Source organism: Triticum aestivum, chromosome 4B (genome assembly GCF_018294505.1).
Source record: "Triticum aestivum cultivar Chinese Spring chromosome 4B, IWGSC CS RefSeq v2.1, whole genome shotgun sequence".
NCBI classification, from domain to species: Eukaryota; Viridiplantae; Streptophyta; class Magnoliopsida; order Poales; family Poaceae; genus Triticum; species Triticum aestivum.
Window position 1 is genome coordinate 101,873,426 of NC_057804.1, and position 13,548 is coordinate 101,886,973.

Sequence of the window (13,548 nt, forward strand, 5' to 3'; positions counted from 1 at the left end):
GGTGTCTCCAAAGGTACTTGTTGAGTTGACGTATTTCGACATTAGGATTTGTCACTCCGATTGTCGGAGAGGTATCTCTGGGCCCTCTCGGTAATTCACATAGCTATAAGCCTTGCAAGCAATGTAGCTAATGAGTTAGTTACGGGATGATGCATTACATAACGAGTAAAGAGACTTGCCGGTAACGAGATTGAACTAGGTATTTAGATACCGACGATCGAATCTCGGGCAAGTAATATACCGATGAAAAAGGGAACAACGTATGTTGTTATGCAATTTGACCAATAAAGATCTTCATAGAATATGTAGGAGCCAATATGAGCATCCAGGTTCCGCTATTGGTTATTGACCGGAGATGTGTCCCGGTCATGTCTACATAGTTCTCGAACCCGTAGGGTCCGCATGCTTAAAGTTCCGATGACAATTATATTATGAGTTTATGAGTTTTGATGTACCGAAGGTTGTTCGGAGTCCCGGATGTGATCACGGACATGACAAGGAGCCTCAAAATGGTCGAGACATAAAGATTGATATATTGGACGACTATATTCGGACACTGGAATAGTTCCGGGGATTATCGGATATATATCGGGAGTACCGGGGGTTACCGGAACCACCCCCTCGGGAAGCTATTGGGCCTTATGGGCCTTAGTGGAAAGGAGAGAGGGAGGCCAGGAGGTGGCGCGCGGCCCCCCTTGCCCCAATCCGAATTGGGAAAGGGAAGAGGGAGGCGCCCCCCCCCCCTCCCCCTTCTCCTTCCTTCTCTCCACCTCCTCCCTCCCCCTTCTCCTACTTGGAATAGGAAGGGGGGCAAACCTACTTGGAGTAGGATTGCCCCCCCTAGGGCGCGCCTCTCCCCTTGGCTGGCCCTCTCCTCCTCCCCCCTTTATATACGGAGGAGGGGGCACCCAATAGACACAACAACTGATCATTGATCTCTTAGTCGTGTGCGGTGCCCCCCTCCAGCATAGTCCTCCTCGATAATATCATAGCGGTGCTTAGGCGAAGCCCTGCGACGGTAGAACATCATCATCGTCACCACGCCGTCGTGCTGACGAAACTCTCCCTCGACACTCGGCTGGATCGGAGTTCGAGGGACGTCATCGAGCTGAACGTGTGCAAGAACTCGGAGGTGTCGTGATTTCCGTGCTTGATCGGTCGGGCCGTGAAGACGTATGACTACATCAACCGCGTTGTGCTAACGCTTCCACTTTCAGTCTACGAGGCTACATGGACAACACTCTCCCCTCTCGTTGCTATGCATCACCATGATCTTGCGTGTGCGTAGGATTTTTTTTGAAATTACTACGTTCCCCAACACCGTCTACCACAGATCCGAAGGCAAGATCTTTGTTGCTAAGAACAAAACTTTTCTAGAGAAGGAGTTTCTCTCGAAAGAAGTGAGTGGGAGGAAAGTAGAACTTGATGAAGTAATTGTAACTACTCTCAATTTGGAAAGTAGCTAATCCGAGAAATTCGTTCCCGTGATGCCTACACCAATTGGAGAGGAAGCTAATGATAATGATCATGAAACTTCAGATCAAATTGCTACAGAACCTCGTAGGTCAACCAGAGCACGATCCGCACTAGAGTGGTACGGTAATCCTATTCTGGAAGTCATGTTACTTGACCATGACGAACCTATGAACTATGAAGAAGCTATGATGAGCCCAGATTCCAATAAATGGCTTGAGGCCATGAAATCTAACATAGGATCCATGTATGAGAACAAAGTGTGGACTTTGGTGGAGTTTCCCTATGATTGGCGACCCATAGAGAATAAATGGATCTTCAAGAAGAAGACTGACGCTGACTGTAATGTTACCGTCTATAAAGCTCGATTTGTTGCAAAACGTGTGCGACAAGTTCAAGGACTTGACTACAATGAGACTTTCTCACCCGTAGCGATGCTTAAGTCTATCCGAATCATGTTAGCAATTGCCGCATTTTATTATTATGAAATCTGGCAAATGGATGTCAAAACTACATTTCTTAATGGATTTCTTAAAGAAGAGTTGTATATGATGCAATCAGAAGGTTTTGTCGATCCTAAAGCTGCTAACAAAGTGTGCAAGCTCCAGTGATCCATTTATGGACTGGTGCAAGCATCTCGGAGTTGGAATATACGCTTTGATGAAGTGCTCAAAGCATATGGTTTTATACAGACTTTTGGAGAAGCTTGTATTTACAAGAAAGTGAGTGGGAGCTCTATAGCATTTCTAATATTATATGTGGATGACATATTGTTGATTGGAAATGATGTGGAATTTCTGTATAGCATAAAAGGATACCTGAATAAAAGTTTTTCAATGAAAGACCTCGGTGAAGCTGCTTATATATTGGGCATCAAGATCTATAGAGATAGATCAATACGCTTGATAGGACTTTCACAAAGCTCATACCTTGATAAAGTTTAGAAGAAGTTCAAAATGGATCAGCCAAAGAAAGGGTTCTTGCCTGTGTTACAAGGTGTGAAGTGAGTTAGACTCAATGCCCGACCACTGCAGAAGATAAGAGAGAAAATGAAAGTCATTCCCTATGCCTCGGCCATAGGGTCTATCATGTATGCTATGTTGTGTACCAGACCTGATGTGTGCCTTGCTATAAGTTTAGCAGGGAGGTACCAAAGTAATCCATGAGTGGATCACTACACAGTGGTTAAGAACATCCTGAAGTACCTGAAAAGGACTAGGGATATGTTTCTCGTTTATGGAGGTGACAAAGATCTTGTCGTAAGTGGTTACTGAGGGACTCCTGGATTAGGGGGTATCCGGACAGCCGGACTATATGCATCGTCCGGACTATTGAAGCGTGAAGATACAAGACTCAAGACTCCATCCCGTGCCCTGATGGGACTCTCCTTTGCGTGGAAGGCAAGCTTGGCGATCCGGATATTATATTTCCTTCCTTGTAATCGACTCCATGTAAACCCTAGCCCTCTCCGGTGTCTATATAAACCGGAGAGGTTGGTCCTTAGAAGGCCGATCACAATTACAATCATAATCATCATAGGATAGCTTCTAGGGTTTAGCCTCTACGATCTCGTGGTAGATCTACTCTTGTACTACTCATATAGTCAATATTAATCAAGCGGGAAGTAGGGTTTTACCTCCATCGAGAGGGCCCGAACCTGGGTAAACATTGTGTCCCTTGCTTCCTGTTACCATCAGCCTAAGACGCACAGATCGGGACCCCCTACCCGAGATCCACCGGTCTTGACACCGACATTGGTGCTTTCATTGAGAGTTCCTTTGTGTCATTGCTGCAAGGCTTGATGGCGCCTTCAATCGTCAACAACACAATCCAGGGGGAGACTTTTCTCCCCGGACAGATCTTCGTGTTCGGCGGCTTCGCACTGTGGGACAATTCGCTTGGCCATCTGGAGCAGATCGACAGCTATGCCCCTGGCCACCAGGACAGGTTCGGAAACTTGAACTACACGGCGGATATTCGCGGGGACTTGATCTTCGACGGATTCGGGCCTGTTCCAGGAGCACCGGACAGTCGCGATAAGCACGGCCTAGACCTGCTGTCGGATAATGTTCAGGGTATCACCCCTGCAGTAGCCCCGGACCTAAATCTGGAGCAGGCTGTGTCGTCTAAGGACGGAGGGATGGGCCCCGCCCCGCGGGCTGCACACTCATCGGCGGTAGATCCAAACACAGGCCTCACTTCTGAGGAAGCCTGTAACCCCGGACCCCCGGACTCGTATCCGGTTGTTGGTTCCGGTCCGCACACCCTCGAGCCAGCCGAGACAGGTTGGGCTCCAGTAATGGAGTTTACCGCTGCGGATATCTTCCAGCACTCGCCCTTTGGCAACATGCTGAACTCATTAAAGTCTCTCTCTTTGTCAGGAGGCTCTGGGCCGAACTATGTCCAGCTTGAGTGGGAAGCAGGCGACAAAGGAATTCGCTGCCCACCCAACACCCACTTCATTACCACGGTCGATGATTTAACCGACGTGCTTGATTTCAACTCCGAAGACATCGACGGTATGAACGACGATGCAGGAGAAGTACATGAACCACCGCTCACAGGGCGGTGGACAGCCACCTCCTCATACGATATATACATGGTGGACACTCCGAAGGAAACCAATGGCGATGAGGAAACGGAGGATAACCCCTCAGGGGGAAAAGCAAAGCATGGGCATTGTCGGCGCCGCTCCAAGCCCTGCCACAGTAATACCGGCCCCGGAGATGAAAGCAATCCGGATGGTGCCGAAGAGGAATACAACCCTGACTAGCCCGCCTTTGAGCAGGCCGAACAGGAAGATGAGCAGGTCAGCCCAGACAAACAGGTGACTGACGGATATCCGGAGGAGGACAACTATATGCCCCCCTCCGAAGATGAGATTAGCCTCGGCGACGACGAGTTCGGCGTGCATGAGGATCCCATGGAGCATGAGCGCTTCAAGCACCGGCTTATTGCCACTGCGAGGAGCCTGAAGAAGAAGCAGCAGCAACTCCAGGTTGATCAAGACCTGCTCACGGATAGATGGACTGAAGTCCTGGCAGCCGAGGAATACGGACTCGAGCGCCAAACGGCTGACCGGCCACCCCGTGGCCGGGATAAAACGGGATATCATCCTGAATACCAGCCTCCACCCCCATGCCAATACACTATGGCCCAGGGCAACATGCAAAACCTACAAGATATACTGGAACACAAAGTAGGACAGCCAAGATCTATCTACGAATCGCTGGGGCGCGCCCTAGCACGCGACGATGACCGTCACGTCGGATACATTATCAACAAGTCCGGCCGGGCCGAACACAGCAACCCAGACCAATTCGACCTGCGTAGCCACATAGCCCGGCACAAAGGCGCTGCACACCCCCTCTGTTTCACTGATGAAGTGATGGATCATGAATTCCCAAAAGGGTTCAAACCCATAAACATCGAATCATACGATGGCACAACAGACCCCGCAGTATGGATCGAAGATTTCCTTCTCCACGTTCACATGGCCCGTGGAGACGATCTACACGCCATCAAGTATCTTCCCCTTAAGCTCAAAGGACCAGCCCGGCACTGGCTAAACAGCCTGCCAGCAAATTCCATTAGCAGTTGGGAAAACCTGGAAGACGCATTCCTCGACAACTTCCAGGGCACATATGTGCGACCACCGGACGCCGATGACTTGAGCCACATTACTCAATAGCCCAGAGAGTCAGCCAAGAAATTTTGGACTCGGTTCCTAACTAAAAAGAACCAAATAGTCGACTGTCCGGACGCCGAAGCCCTGGCGGCTTTTAAGCATAATATCCGTGACGAGTGGCTCGCTCGACACCTCCGTCAGGAAAAACCCAAGTCCATGGCAGCTCTCACAACACTAATGACCCGCTTTTGCGCGGGCGAGGACAGCTGGTTGGCTCGCAGCGGCACCACGCCACATTCCGGCACTTCGGATGTCCGCGACAATAACAGCAAGCCACAACGCAACAGACATAAGCGACGGAACAACGGCGACAACACTGAAGACACGGCAGTAAACGCCGGATTCAGCGGATCCAAGTCTGGTCAGCGGAAGAAGCCGTTCAAAAGAAACAATCAGGGACCATCCAGTCTGGACCGTATACTAGAGCGCTCGTGCCAAATTCATGGCACCCGAACTAGCCAGCCAACCACACCAATAGAGACTGCTGGGTATTCAAACAGGCCAGCAAAATAAACGCTGAAAAGAAGGACAAGGGGCTGCACAGCAACGATGACGAGGAGCCTCGGCGCCCGAGCACGGGGGGACAGACAAAATCCCCCCCCCCCAGGTGAAAACGATCAACATGATCTACAGCACTCACATCCCCAAGCGGGAACAGAAGCGAGCACTACAGGACTTCTACGCGATGGAGCTAGTCGCCCCCAAATTCAACCCATGGTCAGCTTGTCCGATCACCTTTGATCGTAGGGATCATCCTACTAGCATCCGTCACGGCGGCTCAGCCACATTGGTCTTAGACCCAATCATCGACGGATTCCACCTCACGCGAGTCCTTATGGACGGCGGCAGCAGCCTGAACCTGCTTTATCAGGACATACTGCGCAAAATGGGCATCGACCCTTCAAGGATCAAGCCCACCAAAACCACCTTTAAAGGTGTAATTCCTGGAGTAGAGGCCCGCTGTACGGGCTCCATAACATTGGAAGTGGTCTTCGGCTCTCCGGACAACTTCCAAAGCGAAGAGTTAATCTTCGATATCGTCCCTTTCCGTAGTGGTTACCACGCACTGCTTGGATGAATCGCATTCGCTAGATTCAATGCGGTACCACACTATGCATACCTCAAGCTCAAGATGCCAGGCCCGCGCGGGGTCATAACAGTCAACAGAAACATGGACCGCTCTCTCCGTACAAAGGAGCATACTGCAGCCCTCGCGGCAGAAGTACAATGTGGCCTCCTCCGGAAAACCACCAATCCGGTGACGACAACCTCAAGCACAGTCAAGCGAGTCTGGAGCACCCCGCAACAGGATCACCAAACACGCCAAGAGCGCGACTAGCAGTCCGGCCTCCGCTCAAACCCCATCAAAGCAGCATTCGTGCTACGCGTACATAATTACGCACTCAAAATACCATGGGCACACGCGGAGGCGCAACAGTGACTCAGTCAACAGTGCGGCATCACCACAGCATACTTTCATAAAAAAAACCTCCCCTTCCTTTTTTTTATTTTTTTTCAGGACACTGCCTGAGGGCAGCCTCTTCAGAAGAGCCGGATTGTCGGACCTATACAGGGGAGAAAACCAAGGGGGCAACAGGCTTTGCGCACAGAAGGAAACACCCAGGTGGAATATATTTACGATCGTTATACATGTTTTATCTATCTGTACACGGCCTGCCCCTAGATAGGACATGTCAAATAGTCCTATTTATCTCCGCTTAATGCATTCATTGTAAAGATACGCTTAAACGTATTATTCATCAATGGGAGATCACATATAGCGTCAGCTTATCATTCTTATTTGAGCATTTTTCTTACAAATGTTTATTTGATATTGCAACCGTACACCTTGGTACAGTCAGTTTGCCAGGGGCTTCTCATGGCGCCCCGTAATACGGCAAGTAAAGTCCGAACACTTTCAACAGTGCGGCACCCCGAACTTATAGCACTATATGCATCAGCTCCGAATCATGTCTTGGGTCTATAGTTGGGTTAGCCCAGCTCCCTTGTTTTGGTACCTTACGTTCCGTTATATCGGCTAAGGTAGCGCAGGGAGAACTACTACGATTGTGTCCCGGTTCTTCCGGACGAGCACCTCAGTCGAGAAAGCCGAAAACTGACCGGCATGATACGGCAAGAGCTGGTCGCTGTTCGAGAGGTCTTAAAATCCTTAAAGATTTTTCTGCTTTAGGCGAAGAATCGGCTTCGTCCGATCTAGGCGTATATAGCGCCCCAATTCGGCCTTCCGGATTCTAGGGGCTTCGCTGAAATTTAAAATTGAAGACTTCTATGGCTAAGTGAAAGTTATGAAGCCGCATAGTCCGATTGCCTTGTTCGCTGCGCCGGATACCTCCTTAAGGGACCAGACATTTGGATAAAGAGTGTCCGGGTTTCCCACGAACACCCCAATACTAGTTACGTGGGGGCGGAAGCCGACGACTGGCCTACTTTCAGAATTTTATAAACAGCCGCACAGAAGGTAATATTTTAAATAACAAAATCGCTACATAGCGCAAGTAACTCGTCCTTAACTTACAAACATGATAGAAGTGAATTCATTCTAAAATTGTGTCCTTGGTACATTCATCGGCCACGAGACGAGCGCCCTTCAGAACGCCATTGTAATACTTCTGCAGATAGCGATACGCCTTGCCCTCCGGCAGCCTGTCCTTCACCAGCTTCTCTGTCTCCAGCTTGCCCCAATGCACCTTCGCGCGGGTAAAGGCCCGGCGGGCACCCTCAATGCAAACGGATTGCTTGATGACTTCGAGCCGCGGACAGGCATTCACCATCCGCTTGATCAGGCCGAAGTAGCTAGCCGGCAGGGGCTCACCAGGCCACATCCGGACTATGAAATCTCTCATAGCCACTTCGGCCGCCCTGTGGAGTTCGACCAACTGCTTCAGTTGGTCACTCAGAGGCATTGGATGTTCGGCCCCAGCATACTGGGACCAGAACAGCTTCTCCGTTGAGCTCCCCTCTTCGGCACGATAGAACTCCGCGGCACCTGAAACGCTGTGTGGCAGATCTGCGAATGCCCATGGAGATATCCGAATTCGGGTAAGTAAAAGAAACGCCTCCTCCACATGTTTGCTTTGCATAAAGAATTTCTTACCCGCCGCTATCTTTTTGGCCTCCTGGATTTCCTGTTGTGCCTTCTCGGATTTGGCCTTGGCATCTTTTATACTAGCAAGGGCCTTCGCAAGCTCGGCCTCTTTGGCCTTAAGCTCATGCTCCACGGACTCGAACTTTTTGCCGAGCTCCTGGAGCTCTTGTTGTACCTCACCCACTCTGGCATCTTGCTTCTCACGCTCTGTGCATTCCAAGGCCGCCTTGTCTTCGGCCTCGGACATCGCTTTCTTCGGAGAGGCCCCTGTTACAAAATCACGACGCTTCATCGTTAGAATAACCAATTTTATATACCCTTCATTATGTGAGAGTGGGGAATCACTCACCTTTGCTCTATTCGAGCTACCTCTTCGTGAGGTCGAGCTCTCCCTGCGCCTGCTCCAGATCTCGTTTTAGTCCGCCGATCTCGATTGTGCGGATGACAGCGGCAAGCAGCACAGCCTGCTTATTCACATTCACACCTATTATTAGACTCCTGCAGATTATAATTGACCCTCCGTTTGGTTTTTCTTTCCGAACACCAAACAGAGTATCAGGGGCTACTACCTATTGGGTGGTAATTTCACACATTTTTATTACTTACCTCAAAGCCCGTCAGGAGGCTGGTGCAAGCTTCGGTTAGTCCGCTCTTGGTGGATGAAACCTTCTGAATCACCGCACTCATAAGATTATGGTGCTCTTCATCCATGGAAGCGCCGCGAAGCGCTTCCAGCAGACAATCCGGCGCCTCGGGCGCAACGGAAGTCCTCAACATAGATGGCTCGCCCTCCCTAACGAGGGGCTGCCCACCTGAGTCCGGAACCATTGAAGGTTCCGGAACAGTGTTCGGCTCAGAGCCCGGCCTACTGTGGCTCTCATCGACACGATCCGCGGGGATCTTGAACCCCGCGTGTCCGACATCTGGAATTCCGCCTTGGGGTGTCTCCAGAGTCACCTCCCCCCGCTCTGGGAGCCTTCGGGACAACACCTCCGTGTCATCCGCGGGTTGAGGGGTAGTGGCCGTCGGGAGCGAGTTCATCTCTGAATCGCTCAGGGATCCATCCGAAGAAGATACCTCGGGATGAACCCTAGCCAGACTGCATATAAGTTCGGCATTATAAAAAGACTGTGAAGTAAAGTCATAACAGAGTGCGGATACTTACGATCGCGCTAGGGGCTTCCCCCTGGGCAGCCACCCCTCCTCGCTATGGGCGGCCGTGGCGGAGTAGTCCGGAAGGGACACCTTTCCCTTCTTGGATGACCCAACCCCCCCCCCTTTGGGGCTGCTTTCCTCTTTTTCTCCTCCCCAGTGCGGGGAGGTAGAGTTTCTTCCTGCTTCCCCTTCCTCCGCGGGAGGAATCTGTCTCGTCGTCGTCAAACGACGGGGGTATGACGGCCTTGCACCGAGGGCCTTTCCTGGCCCCCTGGTCCGCCTTCTCAGGCCCCTCACCCTCTCCGGGTGGGGTGTTCCCTTATTCTTCTTCCTCCCCTTCGGGTGAGGAGTGTGCCTCGTCATCTTTGGATGAGGCTTCCGGCGCAATCTTTCGCTGGAGACCCTTTCGGATCCCCGGGGCCTTCTTTTCGGCCTTCTTCTCCGGCACCTTGTAGGGCGCCGGGACTAGCATCTCCATCAGAAGAGCATCAGCTGGGCCTTATGGCAACGGAGCCGGACAATCAATCTGCTCCGCTGTCTCCACATAATTCTGAACAAATATGCACAATTACTTAAGACTCCCCCATGAATATATTAGGAAGAACCGAATCTGGTGGTAGCCTGAAAACTCACCTGACTAGGAGGCCACACGGCATGGAGCCCACGGTCCTCGGATGTGGGAGGAGGTACTTCGGAGGCCTTGAACAATGCCTTCCAAGCGTCTTTGTGCTTCATGCCGTAGAGCCTCTGAAGCGTATGGTGTTCGGCTGGGACGAACTCCCACAGATTGAATGCCCGCCTTTGGCACGGCAGAATCCGGCGAACGAGGATGACCTGGATCATGTTGACAAGCTTGATGTTCTTGTCCTTCATGCTCTTGATGCAGTTTTGGAGTTTGGTCAGCTCTGTAGATTCGCCTCAGGACAGGCCCTTCTTTTCCCAGGAGGTGAGCCGCATGGGGGTTCCGGATCAGAACTCGGGGGCCGCCGCCCAGTTGGCGCCGCGCGGCTCGGTGATGTAGAACCACCCCGACTGCCACCCCTTCACGGTTTCCGCAAAGGAGCCATCAAGCCAGGTGACGTTAGGCATCTTGCCCACCATGGCTCCTCCGCACTCCGCTTGCTGGCCGCTCATGATCTTCGGCTTCACACAGAAGATTTGCAGCCACAAACCGAAGTGAGGCTTGATGCGGAGGAAGGCCTCGCATACGACGATAAACGCCAAGATGTTTAGGACAAAGTTTGGGGCTAGATCATGGAAATCTAGCCCGTAGTAGAACATGAGCCCGCGGGTGAAGGGGTGAAGTGGAAACCCCAGTCCACGGACGAAGTGGGCGAGAAACACGACCCTCTCGTGGGGTCCTGGGGCTGGAGTGACCTGCCCGTCGTCCGGTAGCCGGTCGCTATGTCTACGGCCAAGTATCTGGCCGCCCGAAGATTCGCGATGTCCTTCTCCTTCACGGTGGAGGCCACCCACTTGCCTCCTGCTCCAGACATGTTTAGCTGTGCGGAGACAATTTGGGCTAGGGCGCTGGAGCTCGTGGGGGCAAGAGTGGGCAAAGGAGGAAGAAGGCATGGGTAAAAATGGGGAACTCTTATCCCTTTATAGAGGTGATGAAAGCGGTGCGCCTCCCCACTCGCCTGTTGAGAATCGCTTACTTCCCAAGCGCCATGATTGATGGCATGGTGGGATTACCCATACCCGTATTGATGAGAATCCCGTGATAAGGGGACACGACCTCTGCTTTGACAAGACGTGTCAAGGAAACCGCCTTGCAATATGCACTATGGCTGGTTGAAGGAAAACGGTTCAAATGATGGCCCGACCATAATGACATGTCACGTTATCCAAAGAAAGTTGTCAGCAGATTGCATTTGTGAAATATCATTCTCTCTACAGCGATATGTGAGGATCATTTTGTGGATCCGGACACGGTTGTAGTGTTCGATAATTACCTTGGAGTATTCGGAGAAGGAACCCGCCTTGCAATGCCGAAGACAAGACTGCGCGCCCGAGTCATCATCATTGAAGCCTGGTTCAGGGGCAACTGAGGGAGTCCTGGATTAGGGGGTATCCAGACAGCCGAACTATATGCATCGTTCGGACTATTGAAGCATGAAGATACAAGACTCAAGACTCCGTCCCGTGTCCAGATGGGACTCTCCTTTGCATGGAAGGCAAGCTTGGCGATCCGGATATTATATTTCCTTCCTTGTAACCGACTCCATGTAAACCCTAGCCCTCTCTGGTGTCTATATAAACCGGAGAGGTTGGTCTTTAGAAGGCCGATCACAATTACAATCATAATCATCATAGGCTAGCTTCTAGGGTTTAGCCTCTACGATCTCGTGGTAGATCTACTCTTGTACTAATCATATCGTCAATATTAATCAATCAGGAAGTAGGGTTTACATCCATCGAGAGGGCCCAAACCCGGGTAAACATTGTGTCCCTTGCTTCTTGTTACCATCAGCCTAAGATGTACAGATCGGGACCCCCTACCCGAGATCCGCCGGTTTTGACACCGATAGTTACGTCAACACTAGCTTGGACACTCATATGGATGACTCTAAGTCACAATCCGGATATGTATTTTTATTGAATGGTGGAGCTGTCAGTTGGCGCAGTTCCAAGCAGAGCGTCGTGGTGGGATCTATGTGTGAAGCGAGTACATAGCTACTTCGGAAGCATCAAATGAAGGAGTCTGGATGAAGGAGTTCCAACCTAGGTTAATACCTAGTTCATTGGGTCCAATAAAAATCTTTTGGGACAATACTGGAGCAATTGCCTTAGCAAAGGAATCCATATTTCACAAAAAGACCAAACACATCAAGAGACGCTTCAACTCCATCTAAGATTTGGTCAAGGAGGGAGACATAGAGATTTGCAAAATACATACGGATCTGAATGTTGCAGAACCGTTGACTAAGCCTCTGCCACGAGCAAAACATGATCAACACCAAGACTCCATGGGTTTTAGATTCAATAAAATGTAATATAGATTATTGACTCTAGTGCAAGTGGGAGACTGAAGGAAATATGCCCTAGAGGCAATAATAAAGTTGTTATTTTATATTTCCTTATTCATGATAAATGTTTATTATTCATGCCAGAATTGTATTAACCGGAAACTTGATACCTGTGTGAATACATAGACAAAACAACGTGTCCCTAGTATGCCTCTACTAGACTAGCCCGTTGATCAAAGATGGCTAAGTTTCCTAGACATGGACTTGTGTTGTCATTTTGATGAACGGGATCACATCATTAGTGGAATGATGTGATGGACAAGACCCATCCGTTAGCATAGCATAATAATCATTCAGTTTTATTGCTACTGCTTTCTTCATGTCAAACACATATTCCTCCGACTATGAGATTATGCAACTCCCGAACACCAGAGGAATGGCTTGTGTTCTATAAAATGTCACAACATAACTGGGTGATTATAAAGATGCTCTACAGGTATCTCCGAAGGTGTTTGTTGGGTTGGCATAGATCGAGATTAGGATTTGTCACTCCGAGTATTGGAGATTTATCTCTGGGCCCTCTCGGTAATGCTCATCATATGAAGCCTTGAAAGCAATGTGACTAATGAGTTAGTTGCGGGATGATGCATTACAAAATGAGTAAAGAAACTTGTCGGTAATGAGATTGAACTAGGTATGAAGATACTGACGATCGAATCTCGGGCATGTAACATACTGGTGACAAAGGGAATAACGTATGTTGACATTGCGGTTTGACCGATAAAGATCTTCGTAGAATATGTGGGAATCAATATGAGAATCCAAGTTACGCTATTGGTTATTGACCGGAGAGGTGTCTCGGTCATGTCTACATATTTCTCAAACCCGTAGGGTCCGCACGCTTAACGTTCGATGATGATATGTACTATATGAGTTATGTGTTTTGGAGACCAAAGGTTGTTTGGAGTCCCGGATGAGATCACAGACATGACGAGGAGTCTCGAAATGGTCGAGAGGTAAAGATTGATATATTGTAAGGTAGTATTCGGACACCGCAAGGGTTCCAGAGTGTATCGGGTACATACCGGAGTACTGGAGGAGTTACCAGAACCACCGGGGAAAGATATGGGCCATATGGGCCATAGGAGGGAGGCACA